At 44.3% G+C, this 7766-nt stretch overlaps 1 non-coding gene across 1 annotated transcript; it reads left to right on the forward strand.

Moving 5' to 3' along the window:
* The first annotated feature begins 5192 nt into the window (after positions 1-5192).
* Positions 5193-5265, forward strand: TRNAS-AGA (transfer RNA serine (anticodon AGA)). The gene has a single exon. It is a non-coding gene; the product is annotated as a tRNA-Ser (tRNA).
* Positions 5266-7766: the final 2501 nt, after the last annotated feature.

Consider the following 7766-nt stretch of genomic DNA (forward strand, 5'->3'; position numbering starts at 1 on the left):
GAAGCTGCCCACCCCAGTGTTTGTGAGGATTAAGTGAGTCATGCATATAAAGTACTTAGACGAGTGTCAGGGACAAAGTTCACACTGAAAAACTCTTATTACAATATTATTATTTATGTTGTATTTTTTGAGCAAATATTTATTACATTTCCTATCATATCAAAGTCACCATCTTGTTTGTTACTGGGAATTATCAGGGGGAGAACTGGGAGCAGAAGAATTGTAAGTGGGTCCTTTCTCAAAGAGCTCCTGGTGTACTGGGGGATGGAAGTTCATTTAAAAAGTAAAGACCATGAAGTAGAAAATGACTGTTGTACTGTCAGGGGAGGGCAGAGCTGCAGTGCTCAAGGCCCTGGATGTGCACAGGGGTTAGCAGTTGTTCAGTTTGGCTGGAAAGCAGGACACTTGAAGGTTAGAAAATTACGTGAGTGCCAGACTGTGACAGGAGTCCCTCTCCTATGAAGTTGTAAGCCAAGGAAGGATTTTTAAGCCAAGGAAGGTCCTAGACATAGGTGGATGGCCCAGAAAGGAGGGGACAAGACAGGAGATTCTGAAGCCACCTACTAAAGTCCAGAGAGTCTAACAGATGAAAATCCAGTGCAAGAAACTCAAATATTTCTACTGCAAGAGCCTTCTCGAAAGGTGCCCATAAGGAGAGCACCATTTTCTTCCTCCCAGTCTGACTGCTGCTTGGCTGCTGGAAAGTAGTCCCAAGAACCCGGGGCTGATATTCAGTCTGGACCTAGTGTCTAGTTCTGTGACCTTGGAGCTGTCAGTCAACCTTCTGCACTTCAGTTTCACCATCTGAAATTGGGATGATTTTGCTGACCCTGGATACTTTGACAGTTACTTACACACATGCACGCATGCACACACACACACACATACACACGCACACAAATGCTGCCATATATGGAATACTTTTTAAGAACTCAACTGTGTTGTAGGCTTTTATTATACCCATTTTACAGGTAAGGAAACTGAGACTTTAATAATAATTGGCAGAGCACAACCTCAGGCTATCTAATTTTGTAGCCCACATGCCTCTGCTCTAGTGCCAATGCCTGAGAGCTGAGGAAATGGCCCTTCCCTCTCTGCAAACAGTCAGAGAAAAGGAAGAGTCCTTCCATTTGCCTGAGGATTAAACATTCAGGACAGCTTGCTCAGGGGCCAGGTCAGACAGGGGCCGGGCCAGACTTACCCCAGCTTCTCGCCAAGTTCTGACCAGAAACAAGGCCCTTATATATACTTGTTACATGACGGAAGGAATTTAAAATTTACAAATTCACCACATAAATTCTCCATAATCTGTCAGCCTCTTTTTTTTTTTTTTTTTTTTTTTTTGAGAACTCACCTTTAAATCTCTGAGCTGTATTTATCTAAATACCTTTTTAAGTCACCAAAGCCATTAGCTATTACTAGTTTGTGGGACACTAGATTGCGTGAGCCATCAGAGGGCCCTGCATGGTCTCGGGCTGTTTGCTTCTGAAGCTATTTTTGACTCCCCGTCCACGATGTCTTGGATGGCATTATGGGGCATGGAGGTGCTAAGCTGCTTAGCCACTTTGCAACACCACTTCGTGGGAAGGCCTCTGTTATGACGTGGAAATTATGTTGAAATTGAAGCTCAGAAACTAAACGATGCCCGTTCCTCCAGAAGGGTCCTTTAATCTGGTTCTAGAGGTAGACAACACGTCCTGATTGAGAAGCCAGCAAAGGAAGCTTGCTAGATCCTTAAAGCTCAGGGCGACAAGGAAACTTCCCTTTGGCGTCCTTGAGTGACTGAGGACCATGTTCCAAGAATGTAGCATGCAATTTGCTGTCTAAAGGCAAGAGAGAACAGAGGTTATTTGTGAGAGATGGGGCATTGTAAACAATTTTAATTTTCTGTGGACGTATTTTTTATTTTCCAAATTTTCTCTAATGAATGTGCTATTTTATAATTTTTACAAAAAATATTCTAATTAGAAAAACTTATTTTAAAAATGATATACTTCTGGTCCTTCAAGAACTTGTAATAGATCTTTGATATAATCAGAATTACAGAATCACATGAAGTTGCCATGATAGTAAATTTGGCCTTAATGTATCCAAACCAAACTCTTAATTTATTTTTTTCTCTTCCCAAACCTCTTCCAGCGCTGGCTTTCCCATCTTAGTAAATAGCCACTCCATTCATCCTGTTATTTGGGTCAAAAGCCCTGGACTCATCCTTGGCTTCTGCTGTCACCATTTCTATGCAGTTAATACGTCAGCAAATCCTTGTCATCTCTACTTTTGAAAGATATCCTGTTGATTTCTTCTTTCTACTGTAACCACATGGGTCTAAGCCAACGTCATTTCTAGCCTAGAATGGGTCATCTCGTCCCTCCTTTGATTTAGTCCTTCCAGGGTGGAAAGAGAGATCATTAAGTGTTAAGTCCAAGCACGTCTCTTCAAATCTCTCTGTGGCTTCTGATCTCAGTCAGAATAAAATTCATAAGTAAAATATTCTTCAAAAACATGATTTTTAAAAATGGCTGATATGGCCAAACAGTGTGATACACCAGTAAGTTTCTTTACCTGTTGGTGGACTCCTCCGCCCAGGCCCAGTCTCATTATTCCATGATGCATGTGAACCACAGTCCTTCTCTACATCGCATATAATTTATCTAAGATGGATTCTTAGAGGCAAGATTACTAAATAAACGAAACTAAATAAAGGCAACATCTCGAATTTGTCAGGAAAGGAGAGAAGTTGAATAATGCTGCCCGGTTTAATTTCTAGAACACCCCCCCCCCCCCAGTTTATATTTCCACCAAATGTGTATGAGAAAAACTGTCCCCTCAAACAGCAGTGAATTTCACGAATTTTTCCTGTATCCCAACTTCATAATTTTAAATATTGCGTCTATTTGTCATCGCATTTACTTCATTACAAGTAGCTCAGATACCTTCTTCAAAACATGATTGATCGTATGTGAGTTGTCTGTTGGTGTGTTCTGCCCAGATTTCTCCAGGAGTGTCCATTTATCTCTCGACTGGCCTCATCTCTGAATCTCCAAAACAGCTTTGGTGCTTCCTGCAAACCCAGATCTGGGAAAGAGAGGTGGGTGGGAGGCATTGCGGGGTCGTGTTAAGACACGCAGTGTTTGGAATCAGAGGACTGGTTTCCAAGCGCTGTTCTGTGGTCCTGCCTGTGCAAAGTGGGTCAGACAGGGGATTCTCTGTCGCTTTGTTCCCACCAGTAAAATGGGTCTAGGGAGAAGACCTACCCATCTCCCAGGGCCAAAGGCAGCAAAGGACCAGAGACAGTAAATATGTTTGGCTTCTGTGGTCCACATGGTCTTTGTTGCAGCAATTCAGCTCTGCCATTGTGGGGCTAAAATAGCCATAGATAACATGGAAATGAATGAACGTGGCTGTGATCCAATTGATTGTATTTATTGACATTGAAATCTGAATTTCATATAATTTTCACATGTCACAAAATCTCCTCCTCCTCCTTCTCTTTGTTTTAATCTATCTAATGTAAAAACCATCTTTCGCTTGCAGGTGGGGTTTGGCCTCTGCCTTAGGGTCTTGGGCCAACTGAATGAGAAGATATTTGTAAATAACTTGGCCTGTTGTTTGGCACCAAAGACTGAGTGCTCAGCGTATATCATTACTGTCCTTATCACACTAACACAATGTTGTAATATCGGAGTTGTCATTTTTAAAACGAGGGCTAATTCTCACCTTCCATCCTTGCTGGAGCATAACTGGGACGATCTAAATTGCGTGCGCAGCCCTGGTGCATTGAATACTTTTCTTTCTCTTACCCTGTGTCAATGCAAATAATTTGTCACTGCTCCCCACCTGCGTTCTGGGCTCCAGTGGACTGAAATCCTTTTAGGTCTCTGAACACGCCGTGCCCTCCTTCACCTTTAAATTCTTATCACATTCTGCATCTTCATCCTTTAAACATCGTTCAGCCAAGTTTCCTCTCAATACTGAGACAATGAATAATGCTAACAGAGCCCTAAGACCTAAAAGGTCTTTTACTCATTCATCATTATATTCTCCAACCCAAAGTCTCTTTGTTTTTAAATAGTTTCCCCCATAGAATCACATTCAAGTTGTCTGAACCGTCCCTTGAATGAGTTTGAGAACTCCATCCCCAAACATTACCCTGTTAACACCATAGAAGGTTGCTGGCTTCTTTGGAATTCAGTTCTTCAGTCCCATGATACTTGGCCTATAAAAGGAAAGAGGCAAGGTATTGTTTCTTCTTTAATGAAAGCAGTAACTGCTGTTAGGACGGTTGACAGTCTAATTTAAAGTCCTCCATGGAGAGGAAGTGGAACTCCAAGCACCTTGGGGTGGGTGCCCTGCGATGTCCAGTGATGTCAGACCCAGATTGCCGCCCCCAGGCTGGCGCCCTCTGGCAGACATCTTTCTTGGAGGTCAGCAGAGTGCAAAGACCAAGGCTTTTGGAGAGAGTCTGAGAGTTGTGTGATTGGCTACACCACTTACTAGCTGTTTAACCTACAGTGAGTGCCTTCACACTTCTGAGCTCTTTCTTTGGTGGGGATGAGGCGTGTAATTAGGTTTATTTGTTTATTTGAACTCAGGACCTTCTGTGTGTGTGGTTTCTGGGGGAAGGAATGGGCAAGGCAAGGTAAGCAGGCTAAGCAGGTTTAGGTTTGGTTACTTGAATAAGTTCTGCATCCTCTGGGGCCAGGGGTTGTCCCTAGTCATCTGATACCTGGCCTTAGAGAGACTGGATGGAGCAGGACTGTGGTGCAGCAGGTAAGAGCCCCAGAAAGGAGGCAGTTGGGAGGTCGGGGCTTCAGCTTGGTTGGTTTGCATATGACAAGCATGCTGCAGGGCAAGTTTGCTAAATCTAGGGATCAGGTCGACCTGGGAGGGGCAGTCCCTTCCAGGATCAGCAAGGCCCCAAGTTATCAAAGCATCAAAAAAAAAAAAAAAATGCTCAATGCACCTACCTCTACTTCACCCCTGAGCTCTGATCTCTTCTCCAGCTAGTTATTAATCATACATCGCATACAATCCCTTTTCAACTTGTAGCTGATTTAATATGGGGTTATCAGAATAATAAGCGTGTATATCCCACATTGGACTATAAGACAGGTGCGCAGAGGCTCAGGTGTATTTATCTCCATCATATTCCCGGCCTGGCACACAGTAGGCACTCAGTAAATACTTGGAGGGGAGGGTGTAGCTCAGTGGTAGAGTGCATGCTTAGAATGCATGAGGTCCTGGGTTCAATCCCCAGAACCTCCATTTAAATAAATGAATGAGTGAATGAATGAAAAAAAATAAATAAACTTAATTACCTCCCCCCCAAAAAACAAACAAACAAAAAAACAAACAAAAAATACTTAAGTGAATATATGATTACCAACACTATCATTCTTCTGTTTTTTAGTTTATTAAATGTTGCTTTTGTCTTTAATAATTTCTTCCTTCTGTTTTTATTTGGCCTATTTATATCTATATTCATTGACACGGAAAGGTTTCTAATATACTGTTACAGGCAAAAAGCAGGTTACAAAAATGCATGTGTAGCATGGTGTTACTTATCTAAATAAATGTATGCTTATACACACATATATACGTCTATATGCACATACCCTTACACACATACACATGTCTATGTGTGTTTGGAATGCTGTTCAACAAAATGGCAACAATGTGTATCCGTGGATGGCAAAAATCCAAATGATAGTAATTTTGTATATCCACATACCCTTATATATATATATGTATAATTTCAGTTCTTTTAAATTTGAATTTTAAGCACTGAACTTGATTAGAATAGAAATGTTACTTTCACCTTGGGTAACAAATTAAAAACTCGCTTAGGAGTTTTTAAAGCCCTAGCAAAGAGTATGTGCTCAAAAATATTGGTTCTTTCTTCTCTTCAACCAGCCCTGAGAGCTACCCAGTAGAGCAGGGGTTGGCAGACTTTTCTCTAAAGGGCCAAATGGGAAATATTTTTGGCTTTGCTGGCCATAGGGTGTCTGTGACAGGTCTTACTCACCTCTACCATTGCTATAGCAAGCAGGTGTAGAACACCCATGGATGAATGAGTGTGGGTGTGTTCCAATAAAACTTTATTTACACAAACAGGAAGTGGCTGGATTTGGCTTGAAGGGCCAGAGCTTGCCAACGCCCGCGATGGAGAGTTGGGTGTGCGTGGCGCTCTGGTGGTGACTCTTCAGAGATCACAGGGCAGAGAAGCTGTGTTGCAGGACCAGTCCCCAGGCCCACCCAGGCAGGCGCCCAGGCAGCAGAGGGCTCTCACCTGTGGTCTGTCCCGGCTTGCTGTGTAGACAGTGCAGGGTCCACAGGCTTTCTCTGACCACCTCATCCCACAGGTGACAGTGGAAGGTCATTCAAGAAAGACCGAAAAGGAGGGGCAGAGCCTCCATGGGGAGGCTGTGTATGTGGCTTCTAAGGATGTGGGTTTTGGAGGTAGGCAGTGTGGTTTCAAATCTTGATTCTCCATGTAGGAACTGCCCGGTCTTGGAGCCTCAATCCCTTATGGACGAAATGGGGATATTGACAATAATACCTGTCTCTTAGGTAATGTTCAGTATGGCTGTCGCATGGAGTTAGTGCTCAAAATACGGCCTCTGGTGCCCTCAAACCTTGTCAACAGCCGCGGTCACGTTCCACAGGGCATGTCGGAGATCGTCCACGAGCGCGCACCAGCACGCGTGTGTATATTCCCACACATACGTGCACACATGACTGGATTTCCATCCATGGGCCCGATGGTCCCTATTTGTGTCTGCACACTCCACCTTCTGGAAAACTTCCCCAGGAAAATAAAGAGCATCCTGCTTGGCCCAGACACAGCTGCGGCTGCAGGAGGATGTCAGGGGGAGATGAGCTGATGGCTCCATCGTCACTGCGTTCTCTGCTCCTCACCCACCCACCGGGCTCTGAACTTCATGATGCTCTTTGACAAATAGCCACCCCCATGCCTCCCAAAAGCCCCAGGCAGGAGGTTGGACCCTGTCTGCTAAATGGCCTTGAGTTGGAGCAACATCTGGAAACCTGTGTAGGGTCATCCTGACTCTGTTGCCTTGGCCTCCGTCCCCTCATCATGAACAGGTACCCAGCTTTACTTCCTGGGGCCCGATGCTTCCCCAGCCACGGCTTTCTTACTAAAATAAAACTGATAATGGCACTTCTCTGTTTAAAAACCCGTGTCTACAGAGGGGAGTCTAGTCTTCCGTCTGCAACGATCTCTTATTTATTATTCAGCAAATATTTGCTGAGCCCCAGCAGGGTGGCAGGTGCTGTTGTAGGCACTGTGGAGACAAGAACAGGTAGAAACCCTGCTCTTGGGGCAGTGCTTACATTCCATGGAGGGAGGTAAATGGTACCACATTAATAAGTAAATATGATATGTTATGTGATGATGGTAAATGCTAGAAGGAAAATGGGTAGAGGGAAGGGAGGGCGAAGGGATAGGGGACGAGGCTGCTGTTCAGGTCCCTCAACCATCAGAGCCCAGCTACCTTCTCCAGGCTCGCTTTCCACACCCATCTACGCTGGCCCACTTATGCTCCAGCCTCACCGGCATCTTCACCCTTCCCCAAGCATCCTCGGGTTTCAGAGGGAGGTCGAACTGCTCTCCCTGCTTTGTGTGACTGTAGGCTCAGCCTCAGCTGAAACACAAAGGTGATAACAACACCTACATCCCCGAATCTTGTGCACGACAAATGGGATGGAGATGTAAGACCCTCAGGGCAAGGCTTGCCCTGTGGTTT

Source organism: Camelus dromedarius, chromosome 24, assembly GCF_036321535.1.
Source record: "Camelus dromedarius isolate mCamDro1 chromosome 24, mCamDro1.pat, whole genome shotgun sequence".
Classification (NCBI taxonomy): Eukaryota; Metazoa; Chordata; class Mammalia; order Artiodactyla; family Camelidae; genus Camelus; species Camelus dromedarius.